Genomic DNA, 19,991 nt, shown 5'->3' with positions numbered 1-19,991 from the left:
GAGGAAAGTTTATTTTTTACCACTTTTAGAACTCTGGGTCTTTTTAAATTGATGCACAATTATTTGAGTGCTTTCTGAGACACAGTCAGACTTGGATCCTTCCTGTGTGGGCTCTAGCTATGTAATAAAAGAGATTGTATAATGAGTTTCATATCTAGAACACAAGGTTATGATTCCATTACTTGGGCATATCCCAGTTCTGATTTGCAGACAGTTTAATTTTTATATCTGCTCTCTAACCAGTTGAAGCAGAAATGGGTATTTGTAAGGAATTTAATTTGTTTTGCCCATTTTAATGGTAGTCCTTTCTGAATGTATTTAAATAGCTTTTTTGTAACTACCATCTTCCAATTTTTAAAATGGAAATATATTTTCTTTTTTTTTTAGATGGAGTTTCATACTGTCACCCTTTTCTATTGTTTTTTTTAATTGCACAGCCTCATGTATTTATTTTAGAAAAATTAGAAAATCCTGCAAAGAAAAAAATAACCAAAAAAATAATACATTAATAGAGAATTCTCATTAACATATTAGCAGATACTCCAGTTTATTCTATATAATTCATATATACAATAGGGGATCAAAGTACTTGTTAAACTGAATACCACACCCTGACATTACATATTTTGTAAATGTTGTTGTATGTTTTTGATTGAGCAGCAAATAATCATGTTAGCCTGAAGACAAACTTTGTGTAGTTTAAAGAGTGTTGCCAACCGTTTTTTAAAAAGGAATTTTCACATAAAAATCCAGATGTCCACCTTCTCTTGATAGATGGTGGTTTTGTGCTGCTAGGGCTCAGGGCTCACACTCCTGTTTGGCCACAGTTGGGAGCAGGTGGCCACAGTTGGCCTTAGCCAGCCATAGCATGCGCTCTGTGTTCAGGGCATTCCTATCCTGATCTCCTTCATATCTTGATGAGCCTGCCTGACTCCCAAAGCCAGCTGTTTGAAGGGTAGCATTTTGTCTAGGGTATTGCTTTTCAGCAGGACTGTACTGGCCCCTAAGGGAAGATTCAAAAGTGTTTTCTGGATGCTGCAATGGTTGGAGGACATTACTGGCATTTAGTGGAGCGCAGTCTTGTTATGTGAGAGGCCATTTTGGACCTGAAAATGCTGCATTTTCAGCAATCCCTTTGGGTATTCTTATGGGCGAAATACCTGTTTATGATTATTTGAGCCTAGAAACAAAATTGGTTGCCTATATAAAAACTGGTTTAATTCAGTTTTAGTATACATTGAATTTTCTAAGACTATAGCTACTGTATAATTTCAGGTAAAATTGTTCTTTCCTTTGGAAGATTTACTGCAAATTGTTGACCATTTGGAAAACCATGTCACTGACAACAAGATGGCTCATGGTATTTGGATAACCAACACAGTGTAGCTCTATCAGTGCTCATTTGTACCTTCCTTGTTCAATATAACAAAAAGCAAAATTAACACTCCTTTAACATTTTTTACGAATAAGAAATAAATCTTGGTCAGGCATGGTGGCTCGTGCCTGTAATTGTAGCATTTTAGGAGGCTGAGGCAGGTGAATCATGAGGTCAGGAGTTTAAGAGCAGGCTGTTCAAGATGGTGAAGCCCTGTCTCTACTTAAAAAAATACAAAAATTAGCCAAGCATGGTGACGGGTGCCTGTAATCACAGCTACTCAGGAGGCTGAGACAGAGAATTGGTTGTAACCAGGAGGCGAAGGTTACGGTGAACTGAGATCACATGACTGCGCTTCAGCCTGGGCAACAGAGTGAGACTCCACCAAAAAAAGAAAGAAAAATAAAGAAAAGGAAAGACAGAAAGAAAGGGAGAGAGAAAGAAATCTCAGATCTTATGAGAGAATATTAATTCTTTCTGTGTTCTTTATTTTTACCATCTATAATTTGCCTTGGCATGTTATCTAGACTTCAGTTATTCTTATTTTCCTTTTATCATTGGCCTGTAAGTCCGCTTTATTCTTATTCTGAAACTAAATTGTATTCTCATGTCCATGCAACCACTCAACCCTCCAGTCTTTGACTTTCTTACCCTTCTTGAAAGTACTGGCTTCTTATTACTTCTCTTTAATTCATATTTATTTGTTGGTAGTAGGGCAGACATCAGATGACTTCCTCAATATGTAAATTATGCTCATGCCTGGAGAACTTTATGATTAAAAATAATATGATATATAGAGGTTGTTTGTGTAAAGTATGAGCTTTGTGTTAGGTTAGTAAAAGAGGCATTACAAAATACTTGTTTTTAAAAGTGAGGCTTGTGCTTGAGCAGCTTAATCCTCTAGGTGAGCATTGAGAATATATATTGGTCCTAAAGAGGCTTACAGGCTTCTAGAAAGACATTGCATAGAGGCTGGGCATGGTGACTCACGTCTGTAATCCCAGCCCTATGGGAGGCCAAGGTGGATGGATCACGAGGTCAGGAGTTCGAGGCCAGCCTGGCCAAGATGGTAAAATCTCATCTCTACTAAAAATAAAAAAATTAGTAGGGCATAGTGATGGGTGCCTGTAATCCCAGCTGGTTGGGAGGCTGAGTCAGGGGAATTACTTGAACCTAGGAAGCAGAGGTTACAGTGAGCTAAGATTGCACTACTGCACTCTAGCTTGGTCCACAGAGCAAGACTCTGTCTCAAAAAAAACAAAAAGAAAGAAAGAAAGAAAGACATTGCATAGAAATAAGTTATGCCTGGACGATGAGATATGCTCCAGGATTTCAGAGAGGGGCAAGTAGGTGTGTTTGAATGGGTGAGGAGAGCTTATGGATGAGGCCGAGGAGGAACCACCAAATGTAAATGCTTGGGGAAGAGTTTTGGAGAAGGGGACAATGAAGCAAAGTTCTCTCCCTTTCTTTTTCACTTTTCCCCTCTTCTTTTTCTTCTAGAACTCTGTCTTTTCCTCTTCCTTTCCTGAAGATGCAAAAGCTACAGATGTGAGAGGGACTAAATCCAGAGTCATGATTGTGAAGTATTGTTCTCACCTTAAACTCAGACAAATATAAAGATATGACCTTGGGGGCTTAGAATTGTGCAGTTTTTGTTCTTCAAGAGAAATTATTGGAGAGCTCTCAGAGCAAGGCATTGCTTGTATTTTACTTCAGTATAGTACTTACATTTTTGTTTTCTTAGATCTAATTATAAAAGAGGCTTAGGAGGGGGAAAATAAATTCAGTAAGTCTCCAAAGTTTTCCCTTTCTTTATTTTATAAGTTAAGTATCATTGAATTTGGGGTAATACTAAGGAGGGTGTCAGTGACAGAATTGCTAGTTTCCTTAGCTTGCCTCAGCTTATCAAATTTAACTCTTTTTGTGAAACTGTCACCACATATAAATATATAAAATACATCAGGATTTCTTTGAAGAAACATTTCTTAGCCAATCAAAAGCAAGAACTAGTGAGCCTTCAAGATGATTTAATTTTCAGACTTTTTTTTTTCTTCTAATGTCACAATCCTTAGATATGGTGGGAAAGGCACTTCAAAGTGCGCACTCCAGATGTAATTCAAATGCACCCATTTAAGTAGCTCAGAAAATTGCATAATCTAGGGTTCTGGAGTGACAGTGATTTTTATGTTGAAATCTTTTGGAATGGGATTGAAATAGCAAAATCATTTTATTTCATTAAAATTGGTCTCAGCCTCTGCTTTTTCCTCTCATTCACTGCAGGTCTTTACATCTAGGAAACAATTCATAGCTGCTTCTTCAGAGGATGTCTCATTTTCCCTCATTCAGAGGGACACATTTGGTACTTTGCCCTGTGTTTTAATTAGTAAGCTCCAGAGGAAGAGAGTTGTCGGAGCCAGGGCCCCCAATTGTGGAAGTTTCTATATCCGTAAACTGGATCCATTCCAGGGCAGAATCATTTATCAGCAAATAAAACACCAGCCACTTCCCACACGTCCTCTGATTGCATTAAAAAATCACTCCCCTTCCCACCCAAATTGAATATGCTTAGAGTATGGAGCTGACAAACATTCTGTTTCCTTCTCTTCCTCCTCCTCATTCTGTTAAATTGCTGGTTTCTGTAGTCTATTAGGCTTCTTATTAATAGTAATAAAACGTTCATTCTTTAACTCTCATGCCTACATACTAGATACAGTCACTCTCTCTGCCCCTAAGTTATACGGTCTAAAGTTGTTCAATAGCAGGGAAATGAGCTGGGAAGACTGATATTGTGTCTGTAGCATCAGGTACTATTTAACCAGTGGGAGGGACTGATAAAATTAGCAAGTTGACTAACCACTTCCCTTCCTTGTGGCTCTTTAATTTACAACGGATACAGAAAAGTTCAGAAGGACTGAGCTAGTTTTTAAAACCACAGCACACTTTGGCAAAGAAGGAATGCACAACAGAAGGGGTAAGTTTCTTTCTTTTAATCTTTTAAGAGAACTGTGAAAAAGATAGTGGGGATAGAGGTTTTTAAGTTTGACTCCGCAAATTGTCTTTAGTGATTTGTAGACTGTGGAAAGATAAACCTGTCACGAGGAGGGAAGCAAAAGGTTTTCCAATCAGTAGCAGTAGCAGCAGCAACAACAAAAATTACATTGAGCAAAAAATTCAACTCTGAGAATGCCTTTATTATTTCCGATAGACAAGACTAAAGTATTTTGGGGAGACAGTTCTTGAGTTAGTAAAAATATTGATAAATAAGCTCCTGTACTCTCAGTTTTCAAAATTTAGCCTGGAATTGTCAGCAGGGGTATTATCTACTGAAGCTGAATGTCCCTCTGGATCTTGAAACAGCGTAGTCTTATGTTATCTTCTTTGTAGTTGAAAATTTTTGTTGCTTTTAACTCTTTTATTATCAAACATTTCAAACAAAACAAAAATAGAGTGAATAGTGTAGAGATTTCCCATGGCTCTATCACACAGCTTCAACAGCTGTGACTTCAGAGCCCAGGTTGTGTCATCCACACCTCTGTGGCAGACTCCCTCCTTCAATCTAGTTGAATTGCAGTATTTTGAAATATGCCTACTGTGAACATTAAATAAAAGAGGACTAAAGTTTTCTAAAGGCTGATACCAGCTCAGCAATATAAGTTTTAGAGAAATATTATTACAGAAAATTGCATTATGAGTCACAGAAAGCACAGATGAGTTTCCAGTGGTTGTTTTACCAGTGGGAGCAGGACTAGGGGATAGTCAATGTTAAGATTGTAGACTCCAGAGCCAGACTGTTCGGGGCCAAATTTTGGTTCCATCACAATTCAGTATCCTTAAGAAAATTTCTTAACCTTTGTGTGCCTCAGTTTCCTCACCTGAAAATGAATACAACATCAGTGATCTCTTGAGCATGAGGGATGATGAGTCAATGCGTGCCTAGACTCTGAAAATTGCTGGGAACATAGAGTGCTCACTGTTGGTTAGCCCTACAACTGTTAGTCAGAATTATTAGAGTGACAGTAGGGTTGTGACTTGTGCAAGCAGAAAGCCAAAGGTTGTATCTGAGCATACTGGGTTGTCTTCTGACCATTGCTTTTCTCCTGATTATTTGATAATGCCAGTCTAGGAAACGTCTCCATTGAGATGTCTTGCTTGGTTTTGCACCCCCTGAAAACTCCTTGGTTTTGCTCTTTAACCCAGCCTTGAATTAATTCTCTATACAAACAAAAAGGATCTGAGATTGTCTTGTCCACCCTCTCAAGGACAAGAGGATGCAGGAGTAGTGATTTGTCTAAGCTCACAGAGCAAGGAGTAGATCTGATGGAAAAGACCCTGTCATGGCTTCATGGGCTCCTGTAATGCCTGTGAGGAGGGGTGCTGCAGTTGGGTTTAGGCAACACTGTTGGGCCTGAGAGGCTGCCTCATGTCTGAGCTCTTATGCATCCATCTCTGAGGCAGAGGTCTTCCAGGGCTGCAAGTTGCTCAGATACTTTTTTCATTGGTAATGAGAATGGTGAAATTCTGAGGATGGAATCAAATGAATGGTGAGGACCTTCCCTAAGCTATTCTTTTCTGTCCTATTCATCAAATAGTAATGGCTGTCATTTATAGAGCATTTACAGTGCACCTGGCACTGTACTGTGTGGTTTTCTTATTTACTCCTCCTTTTGTTCCTATGTAATACTTACTATTAATATCTTGATTTTATAGAAAAGGAAACTAAGGTGCGGAGAGGCTAACCTACTTACCCAGCTCATAAGAGACAGCTAAGATTTTGTCCCAAGTCTGTCTCACTTCTTAGAGCATTTGTCCACAGGAAATAGGTTTGTTCAAACATGTGCACTCAAAATGCATCCATGGTTTTGCTCTTAGCCTTCCTAAAGGTGAAAGTCATCAGTATTCCTATAAAGCAAGCTTAATGGAAAAACTTTTCTCTAGTAATAGTTTTCCCACAGTGAATTTTCATAATGCCTAATTACAGGCTGGAAATTTGTCATAAATCTTGAAAAATACAGAGGCGGGTGGGGATGATACAGAGTTACCACTGTATAAAGTAAATATTGAACTGACAGGGTAAAAAAAGAAATGCTCTTTTAGTAAATTAACCATGCCTCAGTAGTGGATTTCATTTTTAAGGCCATTTGTCTCTCTTGAGTTTTTGTAGAGGAGGGTGAAATACATCTAAGTTTTTGAGAACATGCAGTGCTGTTGTAAAACAAATGATAAACACTGATGCGCTGCAGAAATAAAAATTGGCTGAATCTTCTGGGAGGTGCTGAAGAGAACTGGGACATGCACAGTCAGACATTTTAGAAACCTGGAATTGACTTGCAGTGCTTTTTCTTTTACATTACGGGTACAACTGCAAAAATAGAACTGAATGTGTGAATGAAGAGAGAGGTTAATTTCACAACTTTAGATAATTTTTTCCCCTCCAATAGAGTAATGGTGTTTAAATTTTTTTTTTCCTTCACTGAAGGCAATATGGTCTAAAATGTAGAGCTGATAATGCAAACATCAGATATAAATGATTGACTTGCCTTTTATCAGGCAATCTGATAGAATTTGCAATCATTCATTTTTCCTTCATTGGCTACGGTACCTTTGTCATCTGAACAGAATCAACCAAGCTTTACCTGTAAAAATATTGGAAGAGATTTGAAATCTTATGATCCTTTTGCAGAAAAAGAAAAGGATAAAGGGAATTGCAGCTGCCAGTGTTGGAGGGAGTAAAGTGGGAAGGGTCATTGTTATGTCGCATCCTTGGATTCTTAAACTTTTGAGAAAGCAAAGCAGCTCTTTAGAACTTGCTGCGGCAAACCATTTGCCAGAGTTGTTCCATCATCTCTGTTTTTTCTTTTTCTTTTTGCCTCTAATGTCTTTATCTCATGAAAACATACTCACAACCTGTAAAGAAGAGGTTAGAGTCGGAAATGTCTGTATTTGTCTGTCATTAGAGACAGATTCAGAGTGCCATTTAGCTTGTCAGTGTCCAGTTCTTTGTGCACTAATGTAATTTCTGGTGGGGTTGGTCACTCACTGGATTACTTCGTACCAGTGCCTTCATGTTTTCTGTACTAATCTTTAACAGTTGTTAATGCATTATGTCACTACTATTGTTAAAAGTGGTAAGCTTTAAAAACCAATAAACATTAATGCTTGATTTAATTAACTTACTAATCAATTTACATTTTAATAATAAAATGTATTAAAATGTCTTGATTAGATAAAGCACTGTTTTCTCTTGACATGAATTCTGTCTTCGTTTGTTCTTTTGTCCATTTATTCACAATTGCTTTGCATCTCCTGACCTGGAGATCCAGAAATGAATAATCACAATTTGTGCCCTCAGGAAGCTCACAAGTTTGGGGTGAAAAACAGTTGTATGAAATAAGTGATGCTATAGTTCACAAAATATGTCCTAACTACGTTGGACTGTCTACATTGGAAGAGGGGGTGTGTGTGTATGGGTAATCCCAGATCCTGGGATTAGAGACCCATGCTTCCAAGCCCATTTTCCAGTTTTCAGTATTTAACTAATTTAACATATGATATATGTTAAGTATTTATATAGCATATTCTCTAGTTTCTTGGGGATCAAAGATAGTCTCTCCAATGAAGCTAACTTTAAATAGTCTGAATGTTATAGATGCTTCTAGTCACAGGGAACTGGATATGACAAAATGGAAAAGAGTTTTGTCTCTTTGAGAAAGAGAGTAAAGGTCCGCATGGCTGAAACATGTAAAAAGTGGGGAAGTTGCTTAGAGGTGCTGGCAGAGTCCAGATCATGCTGGATCTAGCAGGTCATGTTATGCAGCTGCACGTTGTTCAAGTGCAATCAGAAGTGATTGAAGGGTTTACACAGGAAATTGCATGACCTGAATAATATTTTTAAACTAGTTGCAGAGTGAAGAATAGACTCGTGAAGAGCAAGATTAGACACATGAAAATAGGTTAGAAAACGATTTCAATAGCTTAGTCCAAAAATGATGGCCACTTGGACTAAGTGGCAGAGGAGTAGGGACAGTGGACAGAGTGAGAAATCCTGTATAAATAATAGTACTTGGTAAAGAATTGGATGTGAAGGGAAGAGTGAGTGGAGTGTTGATTATGATCCTATGGTGTTTTGCAGCTGGGTCTCACTAGTGAGATGTCATATACGAAGGTGGAAAAATTGGAAGAGCAGTCTTGGACTTCTCAATTGAGATGCTTTTGAAACATTCAAGGGGAGAGGTCAAGTAGGCATAAGATGTCATGTGGATGTTAAGTGAAGCCATGAAAATAGATGTGATCACTCAGAGAGATGGGATGAAGTGAGAAAAGCTGAGGGCCCAGTACTCAACCACAGGAAATTCCAAAATTTAGAAGACAGAGGAGAAGCAGCCAGTAAAGGAGGTAGATAAGTCATGGTCAGAGAAAAGGGAAAACAAGAAAGTTGTAGTTTTTAAAGAAAACATAAGAAGATAGCATAATCAGGAGAAAAGACTGATTATCTATGTGAAATTTTAAAGGCTAACAAATCAAAAATCGCCATGGAATTGGTAACATGGAGCTCATTCACATAAAATAAACAGGCAGAAAATATAGTTTCTTTAAAATTGCATTGCATTTTAATATGCTGACTAATCAATTTTGCTATTGACTTATTGAATAAATATGTGAAGACAGTAAAAGAGACATATTATTTTCCCAAATGGCAGTTATATAACAATTATCTTACTTCTGTCTTTATGTAACTGTATGGTATATAAGGAAGCAGTAATAAACTATGCTGGTCTAAACTTACTTCCCTGGAAGTGTAAGGTGCTTGGGTTCAGCACTTTCTTCTTGTGTATTCCCAATATCAAGGTTACCAGGTATTGTTGCTGAGGGAACCATTTGTGTCAACCAGTAGTTCTCAACCGGGAGCAGTTTGGTGCCCAAGAGCACAGCTGGCAATGTCTGGAGATATTTTTGATTATTACAACTGGTGGTAAGTATGTTACCAGCATCTAGGGGGAAGAGGCTAGGGATGCTGCTGAATATCCTGTAATGAACCAGACAGCCTCCCACAACAAAGAATTATTTGGCCCCAAATGTCAATAGTGCTGAAGTTGAGAAACCTTGACATAGACTGTGATGCAGACCTGCTCAGTGCCTAACATCAGGCACTAGTAGTAGATCTTCACCAGAATTGTTCTGCAGGAGAGTGGGAGATATTTTACTGTCTTTTATTCATGGTTTATCAATAGATTTGTGTAGTAATTGATCTTTGAATTTGGTTTTAATCTTGAAACTTCTTTGTAAAAAACAAAGTGAATAAATGAAAGTATTGTGCACTCACGTGAACTACCTCTGCAGAATTTTCAATAGAGTTTATGTTTATGATTAAAAACAGAGGACAGTGCTCACCCAGGCATGTTAGACTTCTTACATCAGGACTGGAATCTTTAGGTAGTGTTAGTTCCTATGCTGAAGTTCGTATTAGGGAAGTTTCAGTATTAAAAAAACAATTTAAACATGTAATAGATTTGTTTTCTTAAAACCCGTAAAGATCTAGTTCTTCTTTAAAAATAATAAATTTTATTTTATCTTGATTATAACAGTTCATATAGCTCAATGTAGTTCATATAGGTCATATTTGTGTGTGTGTGTGTGTGTGTGTGTGTGTGTGTGTATGTGTGTGTGTGTGTAACTATAATAAACTCCTGGATACCCATAAGCAAGGCAGGATATGTTATTTAACCATTATCAATAAAGCCTCCTATGTGAATTCCCCTCATTACCAAGGAGAAACACAATTCTGAGTATTTTGTTTATTGGTTCCTTGTGTTAAAATTCTGCTACATATATATGTGTCCCCAAATGAGGTGTGAAATTAGAGTTTTTAAAATGTCTATGCCTGTAGGATGTTGGATTGGCAAGGAGAGCTGTGGAAAAAATAAAATAAGCTCAATGGCTATTTGAGAAATGCAGACACATGGCTTTGAGGCTTGGCACCAAGTACGGGGGCAGTGGCACTATTAGAAAGAAGTAGACATCCCTGGAACTGTCTGCCTCTATGAAGAAAGGGGGAGCCTAAGGTCAAGATGACAGTGGTTTAAACACAGTGGTAGAATGGAAGTTTTATGAACAGAATCACAGAAGGAGGCAGGGGACAAGAAGCACACAGGCTGAGACAGACTTTGTATGTGGTGCCTTCTTTCAGGAAGATTGAAGTGCCATGTACATTGTTTGGGCTTGTACTTGCCAGGGCAGCAGGACATCTGAAGGATTGTTCTGTCTGGGCAATTCAAGATAGGAACTTAGGGACGTCATTGTTGAGTTAGTAGAGCTGGAGATGAAGATTTGAGAGACTTTAGTGTGGGTACGAGTTGAAGCCACACGAAAAGAAGAAACCTAGCGACAAAAAGTTAAGGGAATCCCCATAGCTAATGGTGGTATTGAAAACACATTAGAAGCATTTCCTATGGCTTTTGGTTATTTTTATTTTATTTAAAAACTTCTGGTCATTTTATTTCCATGTATATGCTTCCTCAGGCTTTCTGTCTTAACAATATATGTTATGGTAGGGGATTATTAGGCTAGCACAAAAGTAATTGCAGTTTTTGCCATTAAATGGAGTGGACCAAAGAATTTTGCACCAATTCTTTGATCCATGTGTCTGCATTTCCTAAAAAGCCATTGAGTTAGTTGTACATTTCCTACTGCTCTCCCTGCCAATCCATCCTGCAGGCATAGACATTTAAAAACTCTAATTTTATACCTTGTTTGGGGATACATAAATACGTAGTAAAATTTTAACAAAATGTTAAATGTTTGAATGCTACAATAACATTCTAAACTAGGTTAGATTCTTGTGACAGTAAATAAGGTATTATGGTTTGGCTTGAAATTCTTATAAGGCTTGGAATAGTTTTCAGTCCTGATCCAAAAGAGCTTAATCATCAGAAGAACCTCGAGTGGCAGAGCAAATGTCACATTTTTACCTAGCACTGACATCAACAAAATTTGTTTCTAGAGCTGCCACTCTCCATTTTGTTTTTTCTTTGGTCCTACATTTCTTCATCTTCAAAATAAAAAGTTATTCTGGATAATGTGTGAAATCATTAAAAAAAAATGTTCTCTGTTTTTTAGGCTTCATGACCCTCCATCCTGCCTAAGGCCTGTGCCTGAGGGATTTCACTCTGCCCATTCTTTTCTCACAGGCCATTTAAATGTTACAGCTCTAAATTTGATTTTCTCAGAGTCCTGCTACTTACTAATGCTAATGTGTCAAGTACGTATTATTTCACAATATACTATGTAATTCATATTGTAATTCACAATAATTCACAATATGCTATGATTGGCCTAATATATTCACTCACAGGTAGCTTCTTCACTGGGGTCTTTACTACCTGAACCTAAAGTAGTGCTCAGCGGTAGAGCAGATACCATGGCAGAGGTAATCTAAACAGGGTGATATTGTTACTATTTATTTTCATGAGTATTCTTCTGATCCATATTTATCTAACCTTTATAAACATAATATTAGAAATGTAAGACCTACATTTTTGTATTTTTCTTACTTGAGATAATTTTTAAAAATACTTTCTAGTCAATGAACTATCTTTAGCTTGTATTTGAATTGATTGACTGTTCTTAAGTCTATTTTTACGTAATCATGTTGCTACATAGGACAGTTTCAGTCATATGCTATAGCTGCTAGTTGGTTTAACTATCCCATATGAAAAGTTATAAAAACAAACAGTAAATTATGAATTTACCTATAGGAAAACTGAAATTTTATTAAAAATATCATATCAGTATTTTGCAGTTTTGTAACAACACTGTGAATGAAAACCCAGTGAGTAGGAGGGGATGTTTTCTGTGTTTACAGTTAGGATTGTATCTGTTTGATTCAAAATGATGAGTTAGATTTTAAACTTATTTTGGAGCCCAACTTTTCTTGAGTTTCCAAATGAATAAAGATATTTATATAATAAAAATTCAATTTATTTTTGAAAAATGAATTAAGATGACAGTAAATAAATGATGTCAGGTGTAGGGCTCTGCATTGTAAAGTGGTAAATTTAATGTTTATGCAAGAGTAAGATTTTTGTAACAATTTATTTTAAAAAGTGATTAGCACCTTGGCTGTACAAGTAAGGTTTTTTTTTTTTTTGTAACACTGCATAAAATTTGAAGTCTTTTTTGCTTCAAAATTTGACCTACTTAGAAAAGTTCTGATAATTCCAATGTAATATATTCCTTGTTTTGTAAGCGCCTTTGGGTAATGTATTGGAGAGACAAGTAATCTCATCAAGAAGCGTAATGGACCCTATCACATTTCAAGATATATTTTTTTTCCTAGTACTTCTGCTTCAAATTTAGTTCTGTGTTTAATGATACCACACTTTACTGGCAAGGGTACTTTTCCAGCAGTTTAACTCTCTTTGCATACAAATGGTGTTTTGGGTCTGACTGCCATTACTGATCTTTTCAAAAAGTTTTTGTTCATCTTGAGAGGTTAGGAAAAGAAAGGTTATCATTGAATGAAATGCATGACTTGATGCCATTTGTAAAATAGGTTGGTGTCAACTCAAGAAGGCAGGAACAAATTCTTACTTGGTTGAAAAGTGTGATTGGCCTAGGAGCAAAGGTAAATCTCCAGAATTAGTCATTCAGGGACTCTACAGTGTAGATCTGAAGCAGCACAGAGGAAAGGCTACCAATCCACCTTCATCTCAGCAAGTACTTTTCCTCTTCTTGATTCCAGTGAGCCACGTATTTTAGTCAAAGATGTTAAATTTTGAAGGCTTCTCAAGAGACTGATGACAAGCAAGATATTTTTATTATCTCTGTTTATTAATGAAACAGGTGAGGTCCTAGGAGACATTAAGTGACTTTCCCAGGAACTCAGATATCACCACCCTAAAAACTCAGGTCTTCCTCCCCTTACAGAAGCCTCTCTCTAGATCAAGTTTGTTCAACCCTTGGCCTGTGGGCTGTGTACGGCCTAGGGTGGCTTTGAATGCACCCAACACAAATTCGTAAACTTTCCTAAAACATGAGTTTTTTTTTTTTTTTTTTGCAATTTTTTTTTCTTTTTAGCTAATCAGCTATCATTAGTGTTAGTGTATTTTATGTGTAGCCCAAGACAATTCTTCCAATGTGACCCAGGGAAGCCAAAAGATTGGATGCTCCTACTCTAGATATACTGACTTTTCCAAGGAATGCCAGTAGGCAAGATCCATTTTTAATTGGTTCTACTGCTAGAGGAAGGCTTTCTTCTATACATGTCAGGTTTTCTTTGACTTAGCAATACCTTCATGAAGAAATCATGAACTGAAGGATATTTTAAAAGCAGTTTATATAGTCTACTAAAAATTTTGAATAATGCCTAGTCTCTGCATCTAAATAAAAAGCAGTTCAACAATATGTTAATTATGTGTAGAAATTATTTTTATCACACTAAAATTAAGACATACTACAATAAGAAATTGATTTAGTTTTTCAGTTTGCAATTATCTTCACAATTAAAGGTCTTAATAAATGTAACTTTAAAGATCTTGAACTACATACAACACAAACTATTCCACATAAACAGGACATATTAAAACTAGCAAAGTCATATTTTATCTTTGTTTGCTAGAAAAGAAATTTCGTGTATATTCTGGAAGACAAAGATAATTTTGTATATGTAATTGACAAAAATACTTCGAGGAGAAATATAATTATTTTATTAAAAGTTATGAAATGGCAGTTGAAAACCCTAAAGTCATGGAATCTAGTTAATACTATATAATAAGGAAGAGCACACACTATTCTTCATGCATTATGCTGAGAAAACTCCTGTCAAATAAAGAATTATTAAATAGAGTTAAAGAAATTAATTTGTTTCTTCAAAACTGAAGTTAAGAAATGCAAACATTTTTGTTCCCTGGATAAAAACGCTTTTTTTTGCGTAATGCAGTTTTCTAATTAAAATGTTCATTGCATGTGTATTTTGATGACCTCATTATACTCATTTTGTGTGAAATTGTTTAAAAAATAATATTACCTCAAGTTAAATTGCTCGATTGAAATTTTCGTGCTTCTCAATGTAAGCATCAGGATAACACTTTAAGGTCATAATATCAGAAGTTATTGACTAAGCGATTTGAAGATAGCATGTCTATATTCTCAGATGGAGCACATTAATTTAAATATGGTAGTTGAAGTTGCATTTTATGATACAGCATGATATTGTTGTCTTATTTTCTAACATTACCCTGAAAATAATTATAGGAAAAAGCAATCTAGACACATTATAGATTTGTTTTTTTCTTATGTTAAGTGATTTAATCCTCTATTTTATTCTGGAGACTTATTTAGGTTCAATTTACTATCCCACTGGGATAGTAAATAGCATAATACTTTCTTTCATATTACTATCTAAGTATTTAAATGCAGAAATGGAGATGAAAACTTTGACTCCTACTACATTTGAATGTATGAATTTACATATATAAAAATGTACAATAAGCATGTGTATAGAACAAATCACTCTGCTATCTTTTTTGTAGCTCTTGCTACAGAGACCGAGAGATCAAAATAAATCTGCCCTTAAATGAAAAGTGCCAGCTTCTTAGCTTCCCATTTCTCCACCAGACACTCATGTTTAATAATGAGAATGAATGATGCAATGGATAAAGGTCTATTTTGCTAATTAGATGTTCTCAGATGATGAAGTCTTAGTCCACCTGTGTTTTCCTATTCCCTCTCAATCCCCATAAAATTCAAGAAAATGGATCTTGTATAATCTTCAAATCTATTTATTTTTGTGGATGTGCATTTGACCAAGTAATTAATTTAAATGTTCAGTGACTCTACCACTTTTGAAGTCATATGTGTGGTTCTTGAAAATTTAAAATACTCAGGTGTAAAGAACAGCAACCTTACTGAAAGTTGGTGATTTCCCTAAGTGAAAATTTAAGAGTTTAAGGGTCCAAGTTGTACAACAATTAAGTAGAAAGTGTACATGTGATTAATAAAAGTTCTAGTCTGCTTGCTTGTTCATGCTCTTTGGTCATTGCTACTGATCTTACACACTTAATTGCCACTTACGACATATGCCTATATGCTTAGTTCTCTAATTGTGGTTCTGATAGAGACTCACTTGGCATATGTAGTTTTTACACATCATCTCAGTCAGAAAATGAGAAGAAATCCAGATGATGATATGAAGTGTGCAATGTCGTACTTTGATGAAGGCATTGTTAATGTGTATGATGTGGGTGGATATGAAGGTTAAAGCGTCCAAGAAAGGCATTAGTCTTGGAATCAGGAAGATCTGGATTTTTACATAAGCATGTTATTAACTACCTCAGTGATATTTGCAAACTAACTTTACCTTTCCAAGTCTCAGTTTCTTCATCCATAATGCCTTCTTTGTGAGGTGCTAGTAAACTAAAAGGAAAAAAATATATGTAAAGTTTTAACCTACTTTCTAGAAGATGTAAACAAATTGACTTTGTCTTCACATGTTTCAGCTTCTTCATCTAAATATCTACTCTGTAAGGTAGTAGTAAATGTTTAATGAAGTCATTCTGTAAAGTTAGAAACAAACCTTCTAGAAGGCATAGACAGTGTGTAGTCTCTAGTGCAGTGTTTGGGGTCTAAGGAGTGCTCAGTAGTCATTTGAGTGATTTAAGGCACTTAGGATACTGACAGATATTAAATAAATATTATTTCTATGATCTTCTTTTTCCAGAGGACTTTAACCAGTTGAATTACTAGCCAACAGTAGTTAAGTATCTCAGTTAAGTAATTTTTTCCTTCAGATCTCATTTCCCACATATATAATATAAAGTATTGTTTGTCAATTGGTTTTTTTCATGGCTTTTCCTAAAAACACATGATTTTCTGGATGGAGTAGCATAAAGAAGCTTTTAAAATATTGATTATTTTATAGAAAAGGTAGAACACGAGTTACTGTAATAATTAAGTCTGTAGTAAATTCACCACACCTGTATTATGGTCAGGTGACTGGCAGAAAGCTGTTAACTTTCCAGAAATGGCAAAAGGGTAGTTATGGAATGAGACCCTGACATTCTTTATGTTGAAAAGCTTAAGTGCTGGAGTCCATGGTAAGATTATCAGCTGACTACCAAATTCCATTCCTTCTTGTTCTGTGGAAACAGTAACTGATGACGTGGCTGGCCTGCAAGGCACTATGACTTCCAATTCTCATTTGAGATAGGTATGGCCATGTCACTGAGTTCTTATGAATAGAATGTGAGTGATTTGGCAATTTGTGTCACTTCTGAATCTGCGCTTTAAGATATTAGTTACTCTCCATGTTTCTTTCCCCTCCTGCTGGCTGGAACCTCACATGGTCTTGGTCCATTGTCAACCTTATGCTGCAGCAGTGCTCTAGGAAAGTCAGGGCAGCAAAGTGGGAAGAAACTTAGTTGCTCAGGTCCTGCCAACCTGAAGTATTATGCAAGAAAGAAAGAACTTCTCTGTTGTTTATAACACTGTATTAATTTGTTTCTTTGTTATAGCAGGTTAGTGTAAACCCTGCCTGATACAGAGTCCCAAAGAATTTGGTTGATCTGGACTCTACCCATTATTAGCAAAGTCTTTTGAATAGGGTACTATTGTGGGATTCTACTATGTAAGAATTCAAAAGTTCAACATTTAAATATACCAGAGATTGTACTAAGGCCTTCTATAGACTGTCATTTAATGTTCATGACTAAGTTATAAGTTAAGAATTATCTGAATGTTGTGGATGGGAGCTTTGAGGAATGATGAGTGCAAATTACTTTCCCAAAGGTCTGGAGCTAATACGGATAGAGCCAGGTTTTTAGAAAGCTCAGACTACCAGAATTCAGAGCTCATACTCTTAAGTAATATCAGCAGCTCTTGTGCTTAGAAAATATTGAGCATTACATAAATGCTAATAGTGTTATTAATTCTTAGCAAACATCAATGGAGGCCCTATTATAGATAAAGTAATGTGGGTTGTGCTTTGGAGACACCCAAGCTGTTTAGCAGGGGACACACATACATAAACAAGTAATTAGAATACAAGTATTGCATGAAAGATGAAGGAAAGTGGGTTCACTCTGACAAAAAGATAATAGGGATCAATGAATCTCCGAAATTAGATCATCTACCATGCAATCACAAAATATGTCATATTCTATACTGTTAAAATTCAGTTAATATTTGAGGTCCATACATCAATTTCAATGGGGGACAGAGTATGTAAGCCATTTTTACATATTCCAAGACTTAAGAATATGTCATGTGATTTCTCTAAGAGAAATTCTGCAGCAAGTCAAAAGGATGGAACCCTCAGTGGAAGATGTATGAAAATGATGCATGTTGCCTGGACATTCACATACGCCCCCACCCCGCCTCCTCTCTCCCTGACCAGTGAATTCTTCCTAACACATCAAGATGCCATGGTTCCTGATTTTATTGGACTAGGGTAAAAAGTTTAAGAGCTGGAATTTCTATAATATGTTTCTTTATAGGATAAGAAATCAGTTTTTTGTTCACACATTCTTCCTTCGGGGCAGGAATACCTTCTCTGACCAACCATTCTGGGTAGCACCTTTCCCTCCTGGTTCTTTTTCAGAATTCTGTATCTTTCCTCCATAGCCCACTTTTTATAATTGTAATGTGTGTATGTGTGTGTTTTTACTTGCACATTGTGTATCTTCTTCCATCTTCACTCTTGATGTTAAGGGCCACCATAGCAAAAATCATATACCCCTCCCCCAACCAGTGCCTGCAGATATCCTAGGCCAGTGCCTGACACATAGCATGTACTCAATAAACAGTCATCAAATCTGAAAATATTAGTAGTATTAGGTTTGAGTTAAATAAATTTTGTTAGCTTCCCCTACTTTCTTAAGTAATCCTGAAAAAGGAGGAAAATGAAAACATGTTTTGGAATAGTTTGCTTCCATTGAAACCAGAAAACCATATTCACCTTTGCTGGTTCTTTCACCGTCTTCCACTGTGCCAACCCATATGTGTCCAAAGAAACATAACACAAAGCTAAATAAAGCATGACTCCCCTTTTATTATCAGGTTTTCTGGTCTGTAAGTCAACCAGAGAAGTACTAATCTAGAACTATTTGAATGACACATACTTCTGCTCTAACCTTGTAGAGCATACAAAGAAACAAAGTTTCTGATCTCTAGGTATGGGTCTAAAAGATGAGAAGACAAGACATATGCATAGCCCACCATATAATATAGAAAGAGCAAAGAGTGCAGGCAGTACTTGCTTAAAAGTTTAGGAAAGGGAATTGGCATAGTGGCCTGGGCTGATCAGGAGAACTTGGAATGGGCTGGTGAAGGGAAGTACGTTCTGGGTCTTGAGGGACTACAGAACAAGGAGGGTAACCTGATCCACCGTGAGTGATCTAGAACACCAAAATATATTTCAGTTTGGATTATTTCCACCACCAATATTTCATTTCCTGGTCCTGAGACATGGAATGAAGTGTAAGTTGTTTATTTGGGAGGAAATTCCAGGAAACTCCAATAGGGGAAATGAGGCAGGGAATGGAAGGCAGTCAAAAAACATGCTATTCAGTAAGTTGGTGTGCAAGATAACCAAAGCTTAATTCTGCTGGAGGACTCTGGGAAACTCTCCACACCAGGTGCACAGGGTGAGGAGCTGGGATATTTCTATACCAACTCCTGACCATTGTTATTGGTTGGGGGCTTCTGTGGGTAGGACTCAAGACTAGGGCTGGGGGAGTTAATTCCTCAGCACTTCTGGCCACTGACAAATACATCCAATCATAACAGTTAGAAGTCAACATCTGGCCAGTGTGTACTGCAGTTGCAAAAGCAAAACATATGGATAGACTGTTGACAGCATCTGCTATGATATGTTTTCGGGAGTAAATGTGAGTTTTACCCATGCTACAGAAATGTATTTACATGGTTTTGAAGTAGCAGCCTTTGTAGGAAAGAGAAGATGATAGTAATCTAAGTTTAATTAAGAATGAGTAATATAGGGGTAGTTTGGAATTTACCAGTAGATTCTGAGGCCTTCTACACATAGTGTTGATCTCTCTCCAAATGCTGCTATTCATGCTACTGGTAATTACTTTTCTCCAACACCTTTTGATCCAGGCACTTGCTTGCTTACGATCTTTGGATGGATATTCATGCTGGCAGGATTAAGTCTTAACTCCTCAGACTTTAAGATTTCTACAGTTATTTCAACTGTTTTTCTAGCTTCATCAATATTGCTGAATATAAATCCTTCACTCCAGTGAGACTTGTTTACTCACACTCCTTTTTGCTCCTGCTATTTTGGATTTGTGAGACACTCACCCACCCCCACTTACTTAAATTCTTCCCATTCTCCATGTCAATTTCCAAACTCCCTCACACAGCTATCTCCCCAGGTTGTCTCAGCCAGCAGGCTGCGATCTCACCTCTCTCCTGGACCTCATTGCACAGTTAACATTGTGACATGTCTTCTGTCTATTAACATGAATTGTTATTTTTTTCTTTTGTTATTAAATTTGTTGTGTGTTTATGTCTTGGCCCCTCAGCTAGATCACATACTGTTTAAGAAGGGCAGTTCGTGTGTGTGTGTGTGTGTGTGTGTGTGTGTGTGTGTGTGTGTGTGTGT

At 36.7% G+C, this 19,991-nt stretch overlaps 1 protein-coding gene across 11 annotated transcripts in view; it reads left to right on the top strand.

Moving 5' to 3' along the window:
• The window catches only part of HDAC9 (histone deacetylase 9), an 898,499-nt gene that overhangs the window by 195,707 nt on the left and 682,801 nt on the right, over positions 1-19,991 (top strand). The gene's annotated exons all lie outside the window — the stretch shown is intronic.

Source organism: Sapajus apella, unplaced genomic scaffold (genome assembly GCF_009761245.1).
Source record: "Sapajus apella isolate SASKATOON/1434 unplaced genomic scaffold, GSC_monkey_1.0 scaffold19, whole genome shotgun sequence".
In the NCBI taxonomy this organism is placed as follows: domain Eukaryota; kingdom Metazoa; phylum Chordata; class Mammalia; order Primates; family Cebidae; genus Sapajus; species Sapajus apella.
The sequence above is the reverse complement of the archived record's forward strand: the minus strand, read 5'-3'. Positions and strand labels throughout refer to the sequence as shown.